Source organism: Buteo buteo, chromosome 8 (assembly GCF_964188355.1).
Source record: "Buteo buteo chromosome 8, bButBut1.hap1.1, whole genome shotgun sequence".
Lineage (NCBI taxonomy): Eukaryota > Metazoa > Chordata > Aves > Accipitriformes > Accipitridae > Buteo > Buteo buteo.
Window position 1 is genome coordinate 39,734,204 of NC_134178.1, and position 21,901 is coordinate 39,756,104.

General features: G+C 37.8%; 1 protein-coding gene across 7 annotated transcripts in view; it reads left to right on the forward strand.

The window, feature by feature from the left end:
* The window catches only part of COL8A1 (collagen type VIII alpha 1 chain), a 93,381-nt gene that overhangs the window by 31,031 nt on the left and 40,449 nt on the right, over positions 1 to 21,901 (forward strand). Inside the window, exon 3 of one of the 7 annotated variants that reach the window (XM_075034243.1) lies at positions 12,409 to 12,497. The exons of the other annotated variants lie outside the window; for them this stretch is intronic. The gene's annotated coding sequence lies outside the window, so the exon portion shown is untranslated. The remainder of the gene's footprint in view (positions 1 to 12,408; positions 12,498 to 21,901) is intronic. 7 annotated transcript variants of the gene reach the window in all.

Consider the following 21,901-nt stretch of genomic DNA (forward strand, 5'->3'; position numbering starts at 1 on the left):
AATCACTACACATTCATACATAAACACCAAAGGAAAAAGGAGAAAAGGTTACAATAAGTCATGAAATACAACTCATTTGTCAAAATTAAGGCCCTTGATAGGTTTGAGATCTTTCCCTTGTGATTTTAACTTTTATCCTGGCCAAAAAGTAGGCATGAATTGAAGAATGGTGTAGGAACTCACAGTCCAGTGCCTCTGTAAAGCAGAGGAGTGGGCTAGGTCCTACAAATAACTTACCAGCAGTGTTTGGCTCTGAATGTCTCTTATTCCCCTACATTCCCACTGCTGGAAGATTTCAAGTTAGGACTTCATCTTGTGTCACAAGAAACACTGCCTTTATTTATCTCCTCCACCTCAAGGCAGGGGTTTCCTACCTTGTAGAGGCTAAATCAGAAACAGGACCAAAATAATCCTTACCTGAAGAAACCTTTTAAAAAGTATATATTAGAGCAGCTATTTGCTGCATCCATTGCATTTGCAAGCCTATACTATCACATTTTCAAAGTCACTAAGAATTTATTTTGAAGCAGAAGCAAAGGGAAAGATATCCAACAAGTCATCTGATTTATTGCAGTAACCCTCTTATATGTGCCGTGTTAAAGTGATCATATGGTTGGCTGTAGAAATGCTAAGTATTTCAATTCAGTGGAAAGGTTTAAAGGAATAAGTGATACACATATGCTTTTGTAATTACATCAATATGTTAAAAAAAATTTTTTTAAAAATTGCTAAATCACTGTATAGTATATGCAAACTTAACTAAGAGCTTACTTTAGCAAGAAAAGTGAAAAGTTATATCCTCTAGGCTAGATAGCAAAAGTTTTGGCACCTCTGAAGATCTGGAATGCTTCTACATGTAGGTGTGATTCAAAACAGTATACACACATTTCCAACAGCAAGATCTGTAATTCCTCACCATCCTACCAAAAATGCTAAAGGAGGCTGATAGTTCATATACTACCTTGGCTGAGCCTGTGTGTTCACCAGTGCCAGATACCATCCCTAATGTTTTCAGCCTTCTACATGGACTTCAAGACTTTGCATCCAAGAAGTCCCTAATGCTGTTATAGACAATGTTATTCTTGAGAAGTACTGCATGCAGGGCTTACTTTTCTTTTTATTGTTTTCTTATAGAAAGCAATGTTTATCTCAGTATGATGTTTCCTCGTCTATCCATCTATGCCTCCCCTTCCCCTGAATAACTTTTGAGCTTGCTAGGCAATTTGAAACTCATCTTGAAAGAAGCCTAGAGTCTAAAAGAAAATTTTATCCTTGCACAAGTTCCTGAAAATCAGTAGGCGAGCAGTGGGTAAAGACACAACTTGGCATCCTCACAGAGGGAAAGGCAGACAAAATTCATCTGTTAGTCATTCAGTTTGGCCTCAGGAAAGTAAAGAATGCAAATCCAGAAGAAATCAAAATTCATTGGTTTTGCTGCTCTCATAGCAACTTGGACAATCTAGTTGGGTGATACAGTAATGGAACCATTTGGGATCCAATCCTGCTCCCTCATTATTGATTGAGGTAGGAAGAGAACCTCAGTGGAAATATAGTGAGACAATACAGTTATATTCTCCTCTGACACCATGTCTACCAAACATCAGTTTGGGTTTTTTTTGTGTTGGTTGGGGTTTTTTTGTCTGTTTTGTTTTTTTTTTTTTTAAAGTGTTACAGGACGGTTACATGTTCCAGAATAATCGATTGTTCTTTAGGGACTATCTGCTTTATGAAGCTATCCCTCAAGGACCCAATTTAGAGTAATGATACTGAAGACCAATGGTAAACACATAATTCAGTTCTAGCAAGCATTCCATTCCAGGGTGATCTTCACATGAAAGAAAAAAAAAATTAACTACATTATGTTTCATTGCCCTAACTTGTCACATAAAATCATGCCAGGATTCTCTTGTTGGCTAACTCAGACTACAGCTGTTGGGGTGTCATCAAAAGGTAACTTCCATTAACAAAGCAGACATTTTTCTGGTTAGACTCTAGACTAAGCAAAGGAGAGGTGAGAAAGGGAATTAGGGATAGCCTGGTCTTAAGGGAAAAATACTCTAGGAATAGTCTAGTTTGAAAAAGCAGACAGGGATAGGAGTTCATATTCCATTTTGAAACTACCTTTTGCTAACATCAGTGGTTTACAAACTGGATTAAGTTTTTAGCTACATGGATGTTCCATTGATTTTGAGCATGATGGAAGAATTCACCAGCTTCAGTCCACTAGTTAACTTTGTTTTGACTCAGCTTTCATCTTTTCTTGAGTAAAAGGATACAATGACGTACAGCAACTTGTGTCCTATGGGGAAAGAAGTGTTCCAAGCTGCTTTAGTGATCTGAATGCTTCTTTCCAAAACTTCTTCTATGGGTCTATTACATTCTGTGTAAACACTATGACAAAATATGAATCCTGATCATAAAAAATCCTAGCCAGAAAAAGGTAGTAGATAGTTTTTTTCCCCTTCATTCATACTAGATTGTTATCTCCTACTGTTAACAGAGTGTTTGTAATCCAAGTGTGTAATCAGAATTTTAGTTAAGTAGGTTCAGTCTTCAGCATGTTCACTGTTAGTTGTTTCTGATATTTGGCGTTGAAAATACAAGTTGTCCTTATGGTGTATTTATTTCAAAGATATTTTCTTCTTAACTCAGTAAGGGAATGCTTAGCCTCTCATTTGAAGGGCCAGAAGTTGCCATTATAGGTTTAAAAGACTGCTTTTAGCTGGATTCAGTTGGAACTGGCTGCTACAAAGAATACATCTACCAAACACATTCATTGTTTAGAACTTGAGCAAAGCAGCCTAAAGACAGTCAAAGAATTCAGATGAACATTTCTGGAATGTTTGGGGGTTTTTCTAGTATTTGACTATTCTGTCAACTAGTCTAAGTCAGATATGGAGGAGAGAAAAAACCAACCAACCTGTTCAGAGAGACAGACTTACCAGGGTAGCTGAATGAAAAAATAGGTTGCCATGTTAAGAATACCACTGAACATGGCATATCCAACACATATACTACACTGTTGCTATTACGCTGAAATAGCCATGTTCCTGTCTAGCTTCCCTTCCTATGCACCGTCTGAATCCAGCATCCTGCCTCAGTGGCATATGTGCCCCGCTGAATTAGTTAGGGGGAATGGTAATTATTCAGAGCGTCTTAATTATTTGTTCTTCTGCAGTGCACATACTAGTACCTGGTCCTTCCACTGCTCCCTCATCTTCAGCAATGAGATTCAGCTAGTTTTCCATATGCAAAGTCCTTTTAATACTGTCCCCATCCTCACCATAGCAAATCAGGGACACATGTTGACTGGATACAAGTCCAACGTTAAGATAAAGACAGAATTTGCGGAAGGAGAACAGCCTGATATTTTACCTTTTCAAAAGCAGAATGAGTCCTTTCCACTGCTTATTTGGTTTTCCTCCTGCACAACCTTCCACTTAGTAACACATTCTAATCTGCAAGACAACTTAAAGCACTTTGGATTTGGAATGAAACATGACAGAAAAACAGAGCAACCATTATTGTGGGCTACATGCATCCCACTGAAAGGAAAATAGATGCCAGTATCATGCCATTGACCAGCAAGATGACTGTGTACTAAATTTACTTGAAAGAACAGGTGAAGGAATCGTCACTCTGTTGACAAAAAAAAAGACTTGCCAGAAAAGTGCTGTACAGGTAGTAGAAACCTGAAAGTTTATCATGTAATCTACTATATTTACTACTATTAAAATACCAAATTCTATGTGTTTGGTTTTGGGGTTTTTTTTATTCAGTTCTGCTCATACATCTTAGGGATTGTGCTGGTTTTGGCTGGGATATAGTTATTTTCTTCATAGTAGCTAGTACGGGGCTATGTTTTGGATTTGTGCTGAAAACAGTGTTGATAATGCAGAGATGTTTTCATTACTGCTGAGCAGCACTTACACAGAGTCAAGGCCTTTTCTGCTTTTCACGCCACCCCACCAGCAAGTGGGCTGGGGGTGCACAAGAAGTTGGGAGGGGACACAGCTGAGACAGCTGACCCCAATTGACCAAAGAGATATTCCAGACCATATGACATCATGCTCAGCATATAAAGCTGGGGGAAGAAGAAGAAAGGGGGGGACATTCAGAGTTATGGCATTTGTCTTCCCCAAGTAACCATTACACATGATGGAGCCCTGCTTTCCTGACGATGGCTGAACACCTGCCTGCTGATGGGAAGCAGTGAATGGATTGCTAGTTTTGCTTTGCTTGCGTGTGCAGCTTTTGCTTTACCTATCAAACTGTCTTTATCTCAGCCTGCGAGTTTTCTCACTTTTACCCCTCTGATTATCTTCCCCCATCCCCCTATAAGGGAGGTGAGTGAGCGGCTGTGTGGTGCTTAGTTGCCAGCTGGGGTTAAACCGTGACAGGGAGTAAGCAAACTGAGTTAGTAGCAGAATGCCTTATAAAATAGTAAAACATCCTTTAAATTGTTAGAAGTCCACAAATTTGGAAATAAACAAATAATTGCCGGAGAGTTTAGCCACACTGCAGGAAAAAGATGAAGTGGTCTTCAGACTGTCATAAGCAGTATTGCCTCTTACAGCAATACATACCTTTTAACACAATCTCAGAGTCCCTTCTGTCTTACCTTTGTGGCTTAGAATCTAAACTACATCCACTGCAGGCATAGTTCAAGATTCATAATTTTCAAACATTTGTATTAAGTCCTTATGCTTTTACTAACATATGAAACCCATCCACATAGGGCCCAGTTTACCACTTGGCCTTCAGATAATGGTCCTACTTACTTAAAAAAGGAACTTTGCTTACGACGAACAGAGTCAGGTACAGACACCTTTCACGATATCCACAAGTACTTTCCCACCTGAGGTTATTTTCAAGAACATGATCTCAGTCCATACAGCAATATTAAGAGGATGAAAAACAGAAACAGGGAACCATGCTCTTTAAACTAACTCTTTAAAAATAGAGGCATCATAACTATGAATGCTTTATTCCTCATCTCAGTATATCTTGTTATTAAATTCAATTGAGAAAGGGAAGGAGGCAGGTGGCATCAAAGCATTTCAAGAGTCTTTGGTGCAACATGGCTCTTCATGTTTTGTAAATCCACCTCTATAGCCTAGAAAAACACGGGAAACACCAGGTAGATTACCTTGCCCATAGGTTGGTAAAAGAGACCCCTCGGTGTAGGAACACAAGCTACTTTTCTTCCCAGTCCTGGGAAAGAGACAGACATAGCAAGTAAGCACAATAGGTTTAGCTCCCTGTGCTCCATCTTCTACAGTCACCTGCTGAGGTGGCACTGGTAATGTTTGTGAAGTTGACGTGCTACCAAAATTTATAGAGCTGTTGATTGCTTTCAAAGCTATTATTTGAACTTCTTCAAAAACTACTACATTTGGGTTACATTTACTATATATTTTTCAGGGCTATTTCAAGCCTTCCTGAAATACGATGTTCATAAGCAGATTTACTAAATAAGATGTAAAATTGTAATGTAATCCCCTGATTCCAAGAGATGGGGAGCTAAGCAATACCTTTGCAACATCTCTGCCTTCATTTTATTAACAGAGTGGGGAAAAAACGTATGCATGTATGGTATAGGGAACAGGAAAGTTGGCAAATGTATTCAGAAATGGTTAAATGCTCTCCCTGCCTCCCACACCCTCCACGAAAAAACCCAGAACTTTTTAGGGGTCTAAAGGTATAGAAAAAGCAGAGGGTTTTAACTATCAACACTTTTTAAAACAGAAAATAATTTCAGATAACTTTGAAGACATTTTTAAACTCAAGCAAATAAATTTGTTTTTTCATTCCCTTTTATTCATACACATCTAAGTCCCTAGGAAATAAAGAAGTTCATTTCATAGACACAGAGATACAGTATATACCTCAAGTATTAAAAGAAAATCATTCCTCAGTTAGTGGTTTTTTTCCAAGTTGTGGTATAGCAGAAAATGATATCAGCATGAATCTTTAAAACCATTTTTATAGATATATATGCACTTATCATTACTTTTCCCCCAGAAGAATTACACTTCAACAACAAATACAAACCCACTTCAAAAGCTTTAGCATTCCTTCAGGTTCAGAAACTCATACTTCCATTCTCACTGTCTCCTTAAGAGTGATGGGGGGGGGAGGGGGGAAGAGGTCTAAAAAAATATAGCAGGAATCAAGAGCACTTACCACTTGGAAGAATGAGGTATAGCAAGCTGCAGCCAGCTCCAAAATGGCCCCTCTAGGGCTGTAGCTTCTTGGCTCTACCAATAATGAAGAGAAAGCCACAAAAAAGCATAGCGGGGGAAAAAACTTTTTGTTGCAGTCTTGCCAATTTTCAGATATGGTATTTTTCATTAAGAGCTAGATGTCCTCAAGAGACTATATGATTTTTGCATTTAGAAACAGAAAAGAAACAAAAACAAACAAAAAGAACCAAAATATTTTAAAATAAACCATATTTACATAGAAATACAAGCACAAAGTATCAAACAATCCCACCACGTCAGGCTTCTGAATCACTTAAATGACAGGGAGATGGCAATAACCTACCATAGAAAATCAGCTGTGGGAAGGGCTAAGTGAGACCAGGTGTACCTCATTACAAAGGCTTAGGTTTGCACTGAAGGAGTTAGCAACTATCACCACAAGTTTCTTCCTGCATCTTTGTTTTTCATGGGCTGTTTTTGTTATTACATTCAGTATCAAGAAAAATTTGTTACTGTTTTTCAAATGCTATACAAGTTCCAAGTGATTCAATACTTTTAAAGCTAGTTAATAACTAGACAAGCTTCTATAAACTCCTGGAAAATAGCTGAAAATTATCTTTTAAGACAAAACTGAGTGGTTAGGCCTAATTCCATGCAGGTGTCAGGGCACTTACACTCAGAGAAATGACTGGCAGGTCAGTGCTTTGGCTAGTTTGTGGTATCTGCTTATACACAAACTGTAGTAAACGTAAGATGCTTTCTCTCTCAGAAAAAATAAGGAATAATTACCTTTGGTTTTATTTTTGAAAGATAGTAGTAGATAAATGTATTTGCACGGGCATTGTGAATAAAAGTCTCAGGTTATCTTACAAAAAGTTGTTCATTTGCATGTCGGAGAATAAAATGAGGCTTAGCTGCAACATGCACACTTTTGACTGAAACAGCAATCCTGAAAACCTCCACTGAGCTGCTACCTAAGCATGGGAGGACCTGAACTTCTAGTTCACTTCTAGAACTTTTGCTTGTGATGGGGCCACTTGACTGTAGAACATGAAAGACAAACAAATGTATTAGGAGACTAGTGATGCTTGAAGTTTGAAGTTGAATGAAAATAAGAACCTATGAAAATAAGAACCTATGTCTCAAGAAAGGTTGCTCCAAGGTGCTTATTCCTACTTTGTGACTTTTGAGAGGACGCTCCTTTTAGGTAATACAAGTAAGACAATTTAGCAGGAAAATATCAAAAAAGAAATCAAAACCTGTTGAAGAAGAGAAGCAAACTTTGAAATCTGAATGAAATAACATTTTGTAATGAACATTTTCCCATCCTTACACTCCTATGCTAAGAACATGCTTGAATATTGGAAGTTAGTTACACTTACATGAACTCTACATTTCTCACATTGAAAAATCCTGTCCTCTGATGGCTTCAGACATGAAATTTGAAGTCAGGCCCTCCCTTCCACTTAGCATCACTTCTTCCATAATGACTCAACAGCAAAGTTTGTTGTTTAATGCTGTTCCATAAAACAGTTAATCCAGACCTGACCTTATAAAAACTGACCCCTGTACATCCTACTTCTGGCACAGTTTGATTGGTGAAGAGCTGATCCCACACACATATGGGTATTAATTATTTGCTTTGGGTTTCCATGGAATCACTGCAGACAGGGATTTTTTTTTTTTTTTTCATTAGCCAGTCAAGGGAGAATAAGGTGAAAAAAATCTAGTAACTCTCATGCTGATTCCTGCATCAACTTTGTTCACACAACAGCTGTGGTCCTAAAACAAGAACTCTTCCAAGTCAGGAGGCCTAAGGCAGGGGCACTGCCAGTCACTCCTGCCACTACAAATGAACTCATGCATAGAGGACTCATGTCCTTATGCATGAAGTCATTCCTGACAGGTAATTAGTACCTACAGTTAGAAGGAAAAATATCTGCAAGACAAACTAGCCTTATCCACATATAATATGTCCGTAAAGTATTACCATTCTCATCATCATAATAGATCATTAATATATCCTGAACATTCACCTTACTTGTATGCATGTGATAGAAACTCTGTAGCTCGGTGTTGTAACATCTGGTCCCTAACCCTAACACATAAATACTGAGTGCCTAAACTAAGGTGCTTAAATCCATACTTAGCCACAAAACGCTGAGCAACAACAATTCTTTCTCCAAGTCTCTAGAAAGTTTTGATACTCAGCACCTCTGAAAAGATGCCAGGCTTTAGAAAATGACATTTGGAAAATGTTGGCCAAAGCTCCTTTGTTAAGCTCTAGGTATCTCGTTAAAGGATTTTGTAAACATGAAGCAAACAAGCAGTCATTGTGTGGGCTGAAGACCAGCACTGTTTGAGATACACACAAAAGGAGCATTTTGATTAAAAGAATGTGATACCAATTCAACATTAGTTTGAGGTTGCTGAGAGGAGTCCACCTGATGACTGATAAATGCAAAGGCACACATAGCTGATCTTTCTTGTTTCTGTGTGTTAATTTTTTAAGCATCACAAATTTTGTTTTTCCCACTCCATGGGTTAAATATCTGAAGTCCTTTATAACATTCCTCAGGGCTCAAATAATGCATTTCCCAACATGATAGGCAGCACTGTGAATAATAGAAGAATTTTTAGAAGAATTGTTAGAAAAGCAAAAACATTATTGGAAGAATTGTTAGAAAAGCAAAAGGCCCAGACACTCTAACTGTACCCTGTTTACTTGAGATTTGATCCTTTTCTTTCTCTTTTGCAGCAAATGGTTCTTTTCTTCTAAAATTTTTTAGGCATCATTCTGGCAAAAGCAGAGGTATCCCTTTACCCATCATAGCTTTCACTAGTTTTTTAACTCCAGACAGCATTTTTCTGTTGGCTAATCTCCATAATTCATGACCATTTGCCACAATCTTGGTAACAGCGATAATAAAACGGATTGCATTTGTTAAACACAGAATTATGTTTACAGAGTTCTTTAACAATCTTTTATTTAGGCTGGTTTCAGATCTCAAATTGTAACTTATTTTTCATTTGGACAATCAGTGATAATTTATAAAACTGATTTCCATTTTTGTTCTTGCAATCAGTCATTCACAGTTTGTGGGCACATATTTAGCTGCTTCAAATTCCACACATATCAGATGACTGGAATACACATTCAAAGGAGAGAGTGATTTTGGATATTTGGCTTTCTAAGTGCCCAAGTGGAGACAGTCCAGCAAGGCCAACCTTCACCAAGTGTTGACAACCCATTTCTGAGAACAAGATTGCCTTAAAGTGTCTTAAATTGAGTATTAGACACTTTTCAAAACTTAGTCACGTTGTCATTATTTGTATCAGGTATAATACTAGAGTTAGGGTTAAAAAAACAGTAAGGAAGGTGAGACATAAAAGTTCACTGCTTTTAAAAACCGGGTTGCAATTTTCTGTTTGTGACAGCATCATTGATTGCTCTGGAAGATACAGCACTAAAGTCACTAATAAAATAAAGGACTGAAATCTTAATCAGACAAAATCCTTTTTTTCCTTTTTTTTAAGCTGGAGAAAGAGGAATAGAAGAAATCTATAACATATGAGCAAAATTATCTCTAAATGGAGTGTTTAAAAATGTTTCCATCAGGCATCAGCAGATGGGCCTTTAAATGAAAGCCAAGTATTAAAATGGCATCTATTTTAAGTCTTGCATTCCAAGAGAGAAAATATGAGCCAGATAAGTTAGTCTGTGTTGACATGTAAAGTACATCACTCCCATTAGAAGGGCTGATGCAGATCTAAATGACCCAAAAGATGCTCTGTGGCTCAACTGAATACCAGAGAACGGAAGCGTAAATGAATTTGAACATTGGTAATTAAATTGTAGTCTTTGCACTTCTGAATCAGCCTGTGTGTAAACTTCCACTAGACAGAAAACACCTGGAAAAGCTCTGCTAAGAGGGCTTGATTCTTTGACAGCTTTGGATGACAGCCTAAGTAAACAGAGAGGCAAGAAAGAGAGACCATTGTCCTTTTTTTTTTTCACTACAGCATTGTTAAAGCCCAAATTTACAATTAGAGAGCCCTTTCTACAAGTACAGCATATAATTACATGCTTGGTGGTTCCAATATATGCTTGATATTTTCAGCACTCTTCACTCCAACTCATGCTGTTTTTCTTTCAGTGTTTATACCTCATTCTCTCCTGAAAGCTCCAAAATTAAAATTTTTGCACACACAAAAGCTTCACTCCTCAGCTATTAATCTCATGTATGATATCACTTCCTTTTGTTGTTTATAAGCAAGAAGATAATTCAGAAATTTCCTGGATTTGTGTAATCTAAGTGAATTTAAAAAAATAATTTAATCTTTATTTAGACAAAATAATTAGAAAATCAACATGATGTCAAACTGAGACTGATTTCAGTAGTAATGACAGTAACTGATTAATTTCAGTTTGTTTAACAATGCTGTTTACATTCTTCCTGCCTCTCCATAAAGTCGATCATTTCAAACCTCAAGGGATTTCTCATATGCACATCTGCAAATTCAATGTCAGTTCCAGATTCACATTTTGGTGGTGAATCAAGCTGGCCTCAGTTCACCCAATGAGAGGCCCGTTTTTACCAGACAAACAAATTGAGGTGACTTAATACTTGTGGGGTTTAACTGACGTATTTACTTGCTGTCACCATCCTTTTTTCACTTCTAATGAATCAAACATATTCCTGCACACTGTTGACAAATTGAAGATGATAGGAGAGAGCAGATGAGATAGACATTAACAACTTTAAACCAAGGACGCCCGGCTTAACTCCCTAGTGTCTGACACCACCAGCTCTTCAAAGGGCGGCTTTCATGTTTTGGAAAGGATTGGCAAAGAGAATTAAGGTTTAAGGATTTTCTTTTAATTTAAACTAAATTAATGGGAAACTAGGCATGGTGTAAATATTCCAAATTACTGCACCTTCAAAATTATATGTCTTGGTAGCATACTTATCATTACTTAATGATATAGGTTATCTATGTGTATTCTCTTTATAGAAATGTTGTTAATGAAAGACTGATCAGCATATCAACAAATAAGGAATTTCCTCAAATTCTTGGAAAATGAAAAAGCTGAGACCTTTTTCCATGTATACTAATCTGATACATATATGCAGTTGTTTACCCACACTTTATATTAAACATAAAGTTTGAATCAGTCAGCTTTTTAGTACAGAATTGAACAATACCAAAAAAAGGATAATTTATTACTTAGCATCTAGTTGTCATCTAAGCCAAGTTACAAAATTAAATATGAATTGACATGAATTGGACTTGTTCCACCAGTGGGAATGAGATTGGACTGCTAAAATCTCTGTGCAAATTGATACTTGCCTCTACACAGAGCTGAGCAAAAGTCATGAGACCTAAAGCTTGGCGCTGCCAGTGACTTGCTGGGAACCTTCAGGCAAATGATTCTTTCCATTTCCTTTGTTTTCCTAACTCTAAAATGGTAGTAACAAAATCTATTCATACTTACCCTAGAAAGTCTTGTGGCTGTAAGCTAATGGTTCTTCAGCTCTGAACAGCATTAATACAAAATTGGCTGTGATAGGCACTTCATTTTGTTGAGAACAGTGACATCATTTCATTTCTCCAGCTGTGGTACCTCAGCATGCTCCTAAGTGAAGTGATACCCACCTCCAACTGTTTTTAAACTCTGACTGGAAAACAGCAGTCTTACCTGCTAATCCTCCTTTCAGTGGGCTATTTCCACCTTTACATACATTTGTTATACTAACGGTTCACGGGCTTTTCCACTGGCTGAGCTGGAATGAGATTGGGCTACTAATATCTCTGAGCAAAGGAATACTTGTCTCCACACAGAGCTGAGCAATAACAACTCATGAGACCTAAAGACTGATCTTGTGCCTCTTGCTCACACTGGGTTGTACTGATCACTCCCCAAGTTCTTTCATGAGAGGCACTGAGATTAATTAATAACCAAAGCATTGCTCAGGCAGAGAGAAGCAACAGCATCCATGTGTAGAATACAGAAATGCAAAACATTAAGTAGATCACTTAGGCCAAATAGGGATAATCTCCCCATGTCTCTGTCTAACACTTTTTGCAGAAATGGCTCTCTTTACCTTCAGGCATGAGGCTTTCAATATTTTCCTTGGCAGATTCCAAATTTTGTCTTTTTGCCCCATCACTCTATCCCTTTCCTTTCTTTTTCTCTTAGGCTAGTGCAGACGTTTTTTGCGGCATTCTTCTCTACATTGCTTCTTAGCCAACTGTGTCCTTTAGCTTCTATGATAATCGTTTGGCTTGGTAAGTGTCCTTCTTGTTCATCTTTGCCTGTGGATCTACCTTCACTTCCACTGCACAGGCCACAGAATCCTATATATGTTCTTACCTTTATTACCTTTACAGAGACCATATTGCCTTTTTCCTTGGTGATCTGACACCTTGCTGTTGCAACATAACTAGATGCTGGAGATAGATGGGAGAACAGACCATGTCAAATTACCCTACAGGACAGATACCTTGTATGCTGTGAAATACACTGTGCACATCCTTTGAGTCTCCCGACCAAATGTCTTGAAGATGTGTTTTTGTAAAATTCCATTGTCACTGGTACCAAGAGAAAATGCCACAGCATGTCAATTCAAAGAAATATCTCAGATTAGCAGTCGATGCTGGGAGCTCTAATCCCAAGAATTATCATAGCATGGGAAAATCAATAGATTTTTTCAATAGCATCCTAAGAGATGGCTGAGATGAGATGGCTGGTTTGTCCCTTCTAAAAGCCCTGTTTAACCAAAGATTTTCCACTTAGTAGGCTGCAGTTCAGTGTAAGTCCCAACATCTGCCATAAAAATACAGTGTAAGCAATACTGATAGTTTTCTGCTGTAAAGAGAGACTTACTTAAAATATCGTAGAATGCTTTCTTGGTCATGTAGAGCACAGTTTTCTGCTGATACCATTTTAAGCAGTGAAAAAAGTCAGAGGACTAGTTCAAACTGAATCACAAGCATTTCTGCTGAGAAAGCAATAGCTGCCTCAGAGCCATTGAACAATGAGGTCTGCTTTGAAGAGCTAATGCAAGTTTATTTGCTCTGCAACAGAGCAAACCTTCAGTTCTGATTTTTTTTAAACATTCTTTCAATAGTTTAGCTTGGGTTTTGCACAACCTTTTCAGAATTAAGCACCCTACCAGACTGCTGCCAACAAAGGTTGCTTAATTCCTCAGTAAAGGGGGAGTCTTGTTATTTAAATAAAGTAGCTACTGTAGTAGATTTGCAGATACGTTAAGAGTATTACGGGATCTAGAGGTAGATTTAGGAAGAAAATACTACAAAGCAGGAAAAAAATTAAACAGTGTACTTCTTGAAGCTTAAGAGACATTATGACATGTGATGTGATTGCATCAGATAAGAGCAGGTGGAACTGTGTTACCTGTACATGCAATGTAATGCATGTTGCAAAGTGACACTTGATTATTGTTCACTTTCCTTCAAAACATGGTCATCTTTTAAAACCTGACTGTCCACCATGACCAATTACATTAGGGGGAGAAAACAGAAGCCACAGGGTTCTTCTGTCCCTTTTTATGGACTGCAAAACACCATACTATGTTTTCCTAAGCACCAGTAGATTACCCACAACCTTTTCTCTAAAACTGGACTCGTGAATTCATCTGCCATACATTCAGTGTCATGGGACAGCAGCTGCTGCATTTCCTGAGGAAACAGGAACACAGATTATCTAGTCTAGTGCCTTCATTGTGGTGATGGGATCACTTTACAACAGTCATTCTGGAAGAAATTTTCAGAGTCAACTCAGTTTCCATTCCTCATGTGAACATAAGCTTTCATTCTGCTTGAGTCACCAAAATGGAAGTACGCTGTAAGTGCTATGGTATTGCCTGGTCACTGTGAGTTCCTCCAAACCCAGGATTTTAGTAGAAGTAGAGCAGATACTGTAGTTTCTCCAGCATCTATCCATCTTCAACCAGAAAGAAAGAGAGAACCTAAAGGCCATAGTCATGCACAGAAGGCATTGACAGTTTTAACTGAGTCTTGAAGTGCCAGGAGGGGGAATCCTTACTGTTGACTTCTCAGCAGGGAGGTAGTTGTAAATCTCTTCCACCTGAAACTTTCAGGCTTGTACTTTCAAGGGTAGTCACTTATATTTTTCCAGGGTGTAGGTTACACCACCCCAAAGCGACCAGACACTCTTCTGCAAGGAGCTTAAGTAGGAACAGCTCAGTAGGGCTTTCTCGTCGGTTTTCTTGTCTGTGGTCCATAGTATGTTATAGTGGATTGGCTGCCTGTTGCTGAAGGTTAATGGCTGACTCTGCATGGTTTAAAACAAGGCGTCAGGCTCTTGTCCAGGTCTTGCATAAAAGCCTCACACATGTCTGTGTGTTGAGCTAGTGATATATACACTGGAAGCACACAACCAGTCTAAATTTTTTCAGCTTGTGAAAGTTCATCTGTCAGACCAGCCTCTTGAACAAGCACTCTGGGATTTTACTGGAAAGAATTACTTCAACAGAAACATTCTCTCAGCATATTCAAAAACCTGCATGCAAATTTGCTCCCTTTAGAGAATAAACAGGGGTGTTTTAGCAGACTCAGCTGCAGAGGTTTTATTGGCAGGTTATTAAAAGCTTCAAATGTTTTAATATAATTTCAAGAAAAAATGTAGACACTTAGAGGAGACTGATAATACTAAAATACAGAGGAAGAAAGAGACACTGGGCAAAATACACAAGCGAAAACCAGAGCTGGTTCTCAGACTTTGCTTTGGATAACTTATTTCTGACCTCCATCAAAGCCCATGGATTTGCATAAATTTAAAGAGGAGTCAGGCAATGTATTTACTGCATAAAGTGAATGCACAGGAAGTCTTTCTACCCCCCAGATTCTTGGACAATATCCTGTCACTAGAAGTTACAAACCATCTAACCATTGAAAAGTGCTTTTCACCAACCACCAATGCCACTGAATGGTCTGTTTTATGACTTTTGTGGGGGATGATATCAAACTCTGGAATCAATCAATTTTTACTGTGAGGTGTGATCTATCTATTTTTTTCTACTAGGTATTTATTATGCTAATAATATTCCTTTGGTATCTCAGCATCCCCATTATTTGACATTATGGACATCTGCCTGTGTGTAAGTTTCATGAACTACCCATAACCTTGTACATATACATATAAATCATTAATCATTCTAAGAGAAATTCTGGCATGTTTGAAGTCAATGGCAAAACTTCCCTCGACTTCAACAAGGATCGTATTTCGCCTCTCCCCCTGCAATGTGTCTAGCAGGTGCCATTGCCTTTAATGCCAACTGTCAGCAGGTGTCTTTGATAGTAGTTCCAAATAACAGCATTTGCCTTATTATCCAGCATATTAAAATGTATTTTCTGCTGGCTCACACTGAGTTTTCAGTCCAAGGTGGAGGTTGTGACATCTGCCCAAATGAGATTGCATGCTGCTGGAATGAATTCCCAGCTCCATTCCAGACTAGCTCTCTGTTCCTTAGTGGCTTTGGAGCTAATAGAATCATAAATTGAAGCTGATTTTTTATTCTGTATGGCCAAAGAGTTGCAATAAAGCCTTAAGATAGGTAGATCTTCCAAAGCACCCTGCCAATTAGAACTATTGTTTACGCCGCTGAGCTTCTCATTTGGTGAACTGTCCAATACTGCGTTGCATCCAGTAGGTTTCTATGTTGGTGTGTTGCAAACATGTGAGCAAATCATCTGGGTATAGAAATAATAATATTAACAAATATTTTGGACCTCTAGCACAGCTTTCAACCCAAGAGCTTTAAATAACTAAACATGTTAATTAAGCTCTTCCAGCTTCCAGGATGAGGCAGGTAAATGTTAATATAATCATTTTGCAGATGGAGAGACATTAGCACAGAGCTGTTAAAAGATTTGCCTGCTGGCTGTTATGACTTCAGAGGAAGGTGGATCCTTTATCTAACAAGACTGTTTTTCATGTGCTCTTAAGCTGCCGAAAAGAAGCCGACAACATATCTTTACATGTTCTGTCCAATTTACCCCTATCTTTTTCTTCTGTCTCAGAATAGGATCTGCCATGTAGGTGGTATATTCTGCTAGAGACATTTATGTTCATTGAACTGGTGACCTCTGCAAGAATTCACACATCTAATTAATGAAGATTTCATCTTTGCGAAAAAGCAACCCACAGGGATATCTTTCTATCTTTCCTCAAATAAGTCCTCATTTTAGAAGAATGAAAGATTCATTTTCTCTTGTCATTTTTGGGAGTCAAAGCATATCTAATTTCCCCCATCCTTTGTTAGAGTCATCCCATTACACTCAGAAATTTTATGCTTCTTTCCTCAGTAGAAATTCACCTGGAAATAGTGATATAAAAATAGGATGTTAATAGCTGTGGAATTCTGTTGCTAGTTTTGATCTCTAACACAGTTATATCCATCAGTCATTTGCAATTTGACCCATCTTCCTTCATCAGACCTTGTCTTATTCAAGTCCAATTTTAAATTAAAATAACCATATCTTTTGTTCTACTGTTATCATAACCAAATATGGTATCTACTAAACCTGCCAGCTATCCTGCTAAGATTTGAACTATCTTTTTAATGTCTGCCAGACCTAAAACTTATCCCAGTCAACCTTGTACTATTATTGCTTAAGAAATTAAAGGCATTAACCAGCTGCTATGGAAGATAAGTAATTTTATATTTTCGTTTGCATTCATTAGTTTTTGAGGGAAGAAAGGGCTGGTATTTTTCCAGTTTCCCAAAGCTAAAGATTCAGTTTAACTCCATGCTCCCATATAGGTTTAAACTACCACTTCTGAACATGGTATCTGAGGTCATCCCACATGAAATCAATAATAATAATATTTGAGCCCCTAGGAATTCCCCATCTCCCTATGACTTGGACACCAGTGAAGGTATTTAAGTATGTTAAATTCTCAATAGTTTAAGCCATGGAAACAGAGGACAGATTTATTTTCTACCACACGTAACATCTAAATTATCTACAGGTAATGATAGATCCATCTTGGAAGTTACAACTGTATAGATCACTGACTGTGGTGCCACTCTGATGTCATGTGGAAAAAAGGTGGAACTTACCTAGAAAATGGTTTTATAACTGACATAGCATACTATTTCAAATTATTTCAGATTGAAAAATGAGGGATAAAAGAGGGCTTAACTCCTGGAGTTGTTCTCCCATATGAAAGCAAATTTGATTTTAGTACTAATTGCAGTGTGAACTCCAGAACAGAGAAGTTCTATTGCCATATTCAGATAGCTACAGTATGGAGAACAGTTTGGTGTTGCCAGTCCATCCCACTCTGTCAAAATCCTTCTTGCCACCTCCATAAAAGGCTGACATTAGACTCAATTCTACATTTATGAAAATGTAAAATGAAACCAATGAACTAACATAATTATGAACTTTTTCTTAATTAATCTAAAGTGATACAACTGATTTATACTTGAGAAGATTATTTCCAATCTGCTGGCCAGAATGTTGCCAGTGTCTTACAATCCATCTTTATTCAGGATCTGTACTTTCTACACACCTTCATAATTTCAGAAGTTTTAGGATTATGATTAGAAACATTCTTATCACCAAAATCTTTCTGTCCAACTCGGAAGAGATATCTTTCCTTAGAATTAGCATTAGTACATCTTTTTATTCCTTATAGAATGGTCTCAGGAATTCATCAAAGCCTGGACTCCTGTGGCTTTTTATAGCTGAATTATTTCCAGAATCTCTGCTTAGTTATATTTCCATGCAAATGTTCTTTCTGTTTCTAGACTCTCTGTAGGATTTCAGCTAAGTCAAAGTACTTACTGTATTTTGCAGTGCTTGTGCTGTCTCCTACTGTATAAATTTGAGAAAATCTTTAAATGCTTCTTTTAATGTCATTAATGTTCTCATTTTTACCAGCCCATTTTATTAATTAAATATATTCAATGGTGTTTAAAATTTTTATTTCATTACTCGTGCGTGACATCTGAGCATCATTTCTGTCTTGTCACATACCTCACCTTATAACTGCTGTTTCTTTAAAGCCTTTAATTTGCATAGCAGTACAGCTGGGAGTCTAGTACAGTCACATGTATAAATACCACCTATATAATCACATCAAGTGATGACATTTTGGAATAGAAATTCCAAGCATGGCAAAACCACAGTGTGTACTGTAAGTTTTAATTAGCTAATGACATTCATAAGATAAAAACATTTCAGTGCTTGGAAAAGTGCAGGCTGTGCTTTTTGGGGTTAAGGAGGCAAGGGGCAGGGGAATGTGAGATCTGGCTGAGATTACAGGACATATCCCAAGTGAAACACAGTTCAAGAGGTGGGATGTGTCATAATTTCTTCAAACACACAAGCAGTGTTTGTGCTACTCATCCTGGATAAGGCTTCATATTCCTGTAGAAAGGAAGGCTGACCCACTGGCTAAGGCACTACCCTGAGGCAGGGAATACCTCCTTCCTCTGCGCCACATCTCTTACACACCTCCTGACCAACCTCGGGGAGAGGATTTAGCCTCATTCCAGCCACAAAATGGGAGCAGTACCTCTTCCCTACCTTACAAGGTACTGTGAAGATAAATATGTGAATATTTAGGTACTACTGTAATGATGACCAAATAAGCCATTGGCATAAGCTTATCCGGTACTATATTAGCATGGAGAGGAATTCTCCTGCTTGCCTGTAATGGGAAACTCCTAAAATCCTGCCTTAAAAGGAATGGACAACAAACAGCATGAATCCCTAAGGGGGATGAAGGGGAGGTCATACTTTACAGTCCACAGAGGCATTTTACTTCCAAGGGTGGCATTTCGAACATATTCTCAGTACTTTTTTCTCTGTAAACCTGAAAGCATTTTCCTTTATGATGAAATACACAAATATAACATTTCTACTTTTTGATTAATAGTAGACCATGTTCCTTTTCATTTCCTCATCCCAATCTGAGTAGAAAACACATATCTGTTTAAGTATGTTTAATTGCTTTGATTTTACTTAAGAGAAAAAGTATGATGGAAAAAAAATCCAACCCCATGCTTTTCTGCCATTGATATTTTGCTGTCTGCTAAGTATGGGGGCATTTCCACCAGTTTAATTTAAGCCCCTGATTCAGCAAAGAAATTAATCATGTACATAACTCAATGCATAACTCTTAATTATTCTCAAAAATGAGATACATGTTTAATTACTTTATCAACTCAGTGCTCTAGAAACTTGAAAAGTTTTGCCTTTTCTTTCTGATGTGAGATTCTAGAATGCTAACATAGAAACTGTTTGGCAATTTCACCTCCTTTAAGCTTTTTCCATTGCCAGAGACCAAAGATGTAGAGTGTCCAATACTCAGTTATCTGGGTGTCAGCAATGGAGGATAGAATTTACTTCTGTTTGTTTGTTTGTTTCTGCCCACGCAGAGTACGCAGATCATAGTCAGGGTTGTTCTCTGCTCTGATATTTCATCATGGTTATATTTATGGTGTTTAGAACAATTCTTTCAAGTATATTGTCCAGAAGTTAGCATAGTCCTTATAGCTATCACTTAGCTTTTTAAGGTAAATCACATAAAAGGATGTGGTGTGGTTCAGGGAGTTTAGCCAAACAAATAAACTAAGCAGCAAGAATTGGCTTGTGCCAATCAGGGTAAGGAACACTACCTATACCTGTGGTAAATAGAGCACATTGGTCATTGCACACTATATTAGCAAGTTATGTGTTCTGACTTTTTATTAGATTATATAAAAAATAAGCATTTCACTTCATTTTTCCTTATAAAATGAGAATAAGCTGATAAAAATTCCAGGATGGATAAAGAATTGGTTTGTTGAGATTGGCAGCAGTAAGGAACTGGAAAGTTTACTTTTCTTTTTTTTCTTTTTTTTTCTTTTTTTAAGAGGCATGCATAAATAACCTGAATAAAATTACACCATGTCCTTTATATTTAGTGTTTCCTTTTACAGGTACCTCTCCCAGAAATGGCTAGTCTTGGCTGGCACTAGCAAATCTTTTTATGTATTAGTTAGAATCAGGAAAAATTTCAAGACAGAAATTCAGTAGTCTTAACAGAGCTTAGATTTCATCATAAATTTGAAATTCTGTCCAAGTTCATGGTGTAGAAACATACCAGAGAGAAACACGCAGTGATACATAATTCTGTCCTGAAGGCCTGGCAAAATTTCTGTCTGGACCAATAATACCTCCCAATAATCTTCTTGGCACTCGGAAGCCTACTCTTTAATTGCAGTTCAGCATGCTCCTACAAACCTTTTCTAGGGAGGTGGTTTTGTGAGAATTGCTTTGGCTGAAAATCCTGAGAAGCTTATCACAATTATAAGCCACTATTAGCAAGAAACACATCTTGTGATAGTTCCAGTATCATTAAAGAAAAGGCCTGCCATTAACCAGTGTTTGTTTACCTCAAGGCAAGTATCTCACACATTGGCTGGCAAACAAAAACTATATCACTGAATTTTCATGGACTAAACAAAGTGCAACAACTATACCTATTTGCAAGCAAGTTGCAATCACAACTCAATAGCCTCTGATAGCCTAATCATAAAGAATCAAGTTACTGACATTCGATGGATGATAGGAAATGTGTTTTACGCCTACAGAACAAGTCTAAAGCATTGCAAAAATTAAGAAGGTCGAAAAATTCCTCGGGCATGATGAGGCAAATTACAAATGGAGAAAAAGGAGAACTTGCTTTTATTGGCTTAAGGGAACACCTTTACAGCTAGATATTCAAAGCATTGTCCTGGTTTCTAATTATTTAGCCATGTATTTCTCTGAATAAAGTCCACAGGAATTGTCTGGTTAAGACCACCCATTTAGTTCTTAAATTTTCATCCTTAATCTTTTGTGTTGATTTTCCATAAATTGCCTGTTCACTTTCCATGTTTAAACAATCCTACACAGCATGAAAAAGTGGCATAAAACCAGCCCAGCCCAGCATGGTATGCACTGTGAACAGCTACTGTTGTTATCATACGAGGAAAAGAAAGATTTTGATGGAGAGTGGGTAGGAACAGGACCCCTGCTAGTAGCTGGAAGAACAAACAAGTGGTGTTAAGCAGAGCTAATACTCACCTACCTAATTCACTCTCATGATGAGAAACACAGCTCAACTCCAGTCCTGTAGAGTAATTGTACAGAGTTCACAGCACACATACAGTTATACTGAAGTTATCATACTCGGGGAAATCCATGTCTCCACATGCATGCTTAGATCTGTCCCCACTTAAGTATTTTGCTGAACTGGGGCCTCACAGGCTGAAGTGTCTGTCAGGTCCGTGTTGAAGCACCCATTGTGCAGCCAGGAAAGAACTCTCATTGTGCATTTTGGCAGAGGTCCCTGCCTGCCTCCATCAGGTACCAAAAGGAGCATATCCTTTCCCAAGGCTTGAGGGTGCTGATGAGCTCCTGTAAGACGCTTACCATCTTGCTGACTTGAGCTCTCCATGGGATACTACGTCAAGAAGAGGGAATGAAAAAAGAGAATACTTAGGTCTTAGGAAACAGAATACCTAGTTCACCCAGTAGTGGTGACCCAAATTACAGACAATATTACCTGATCACATCAGATGGAGTGATTAGTATTTCTTCTTAAGTCTAATAGTGAGTGGTAACCTACTGGGAACGTACCCAATGTGACCAATCCTATTTACTGTTCT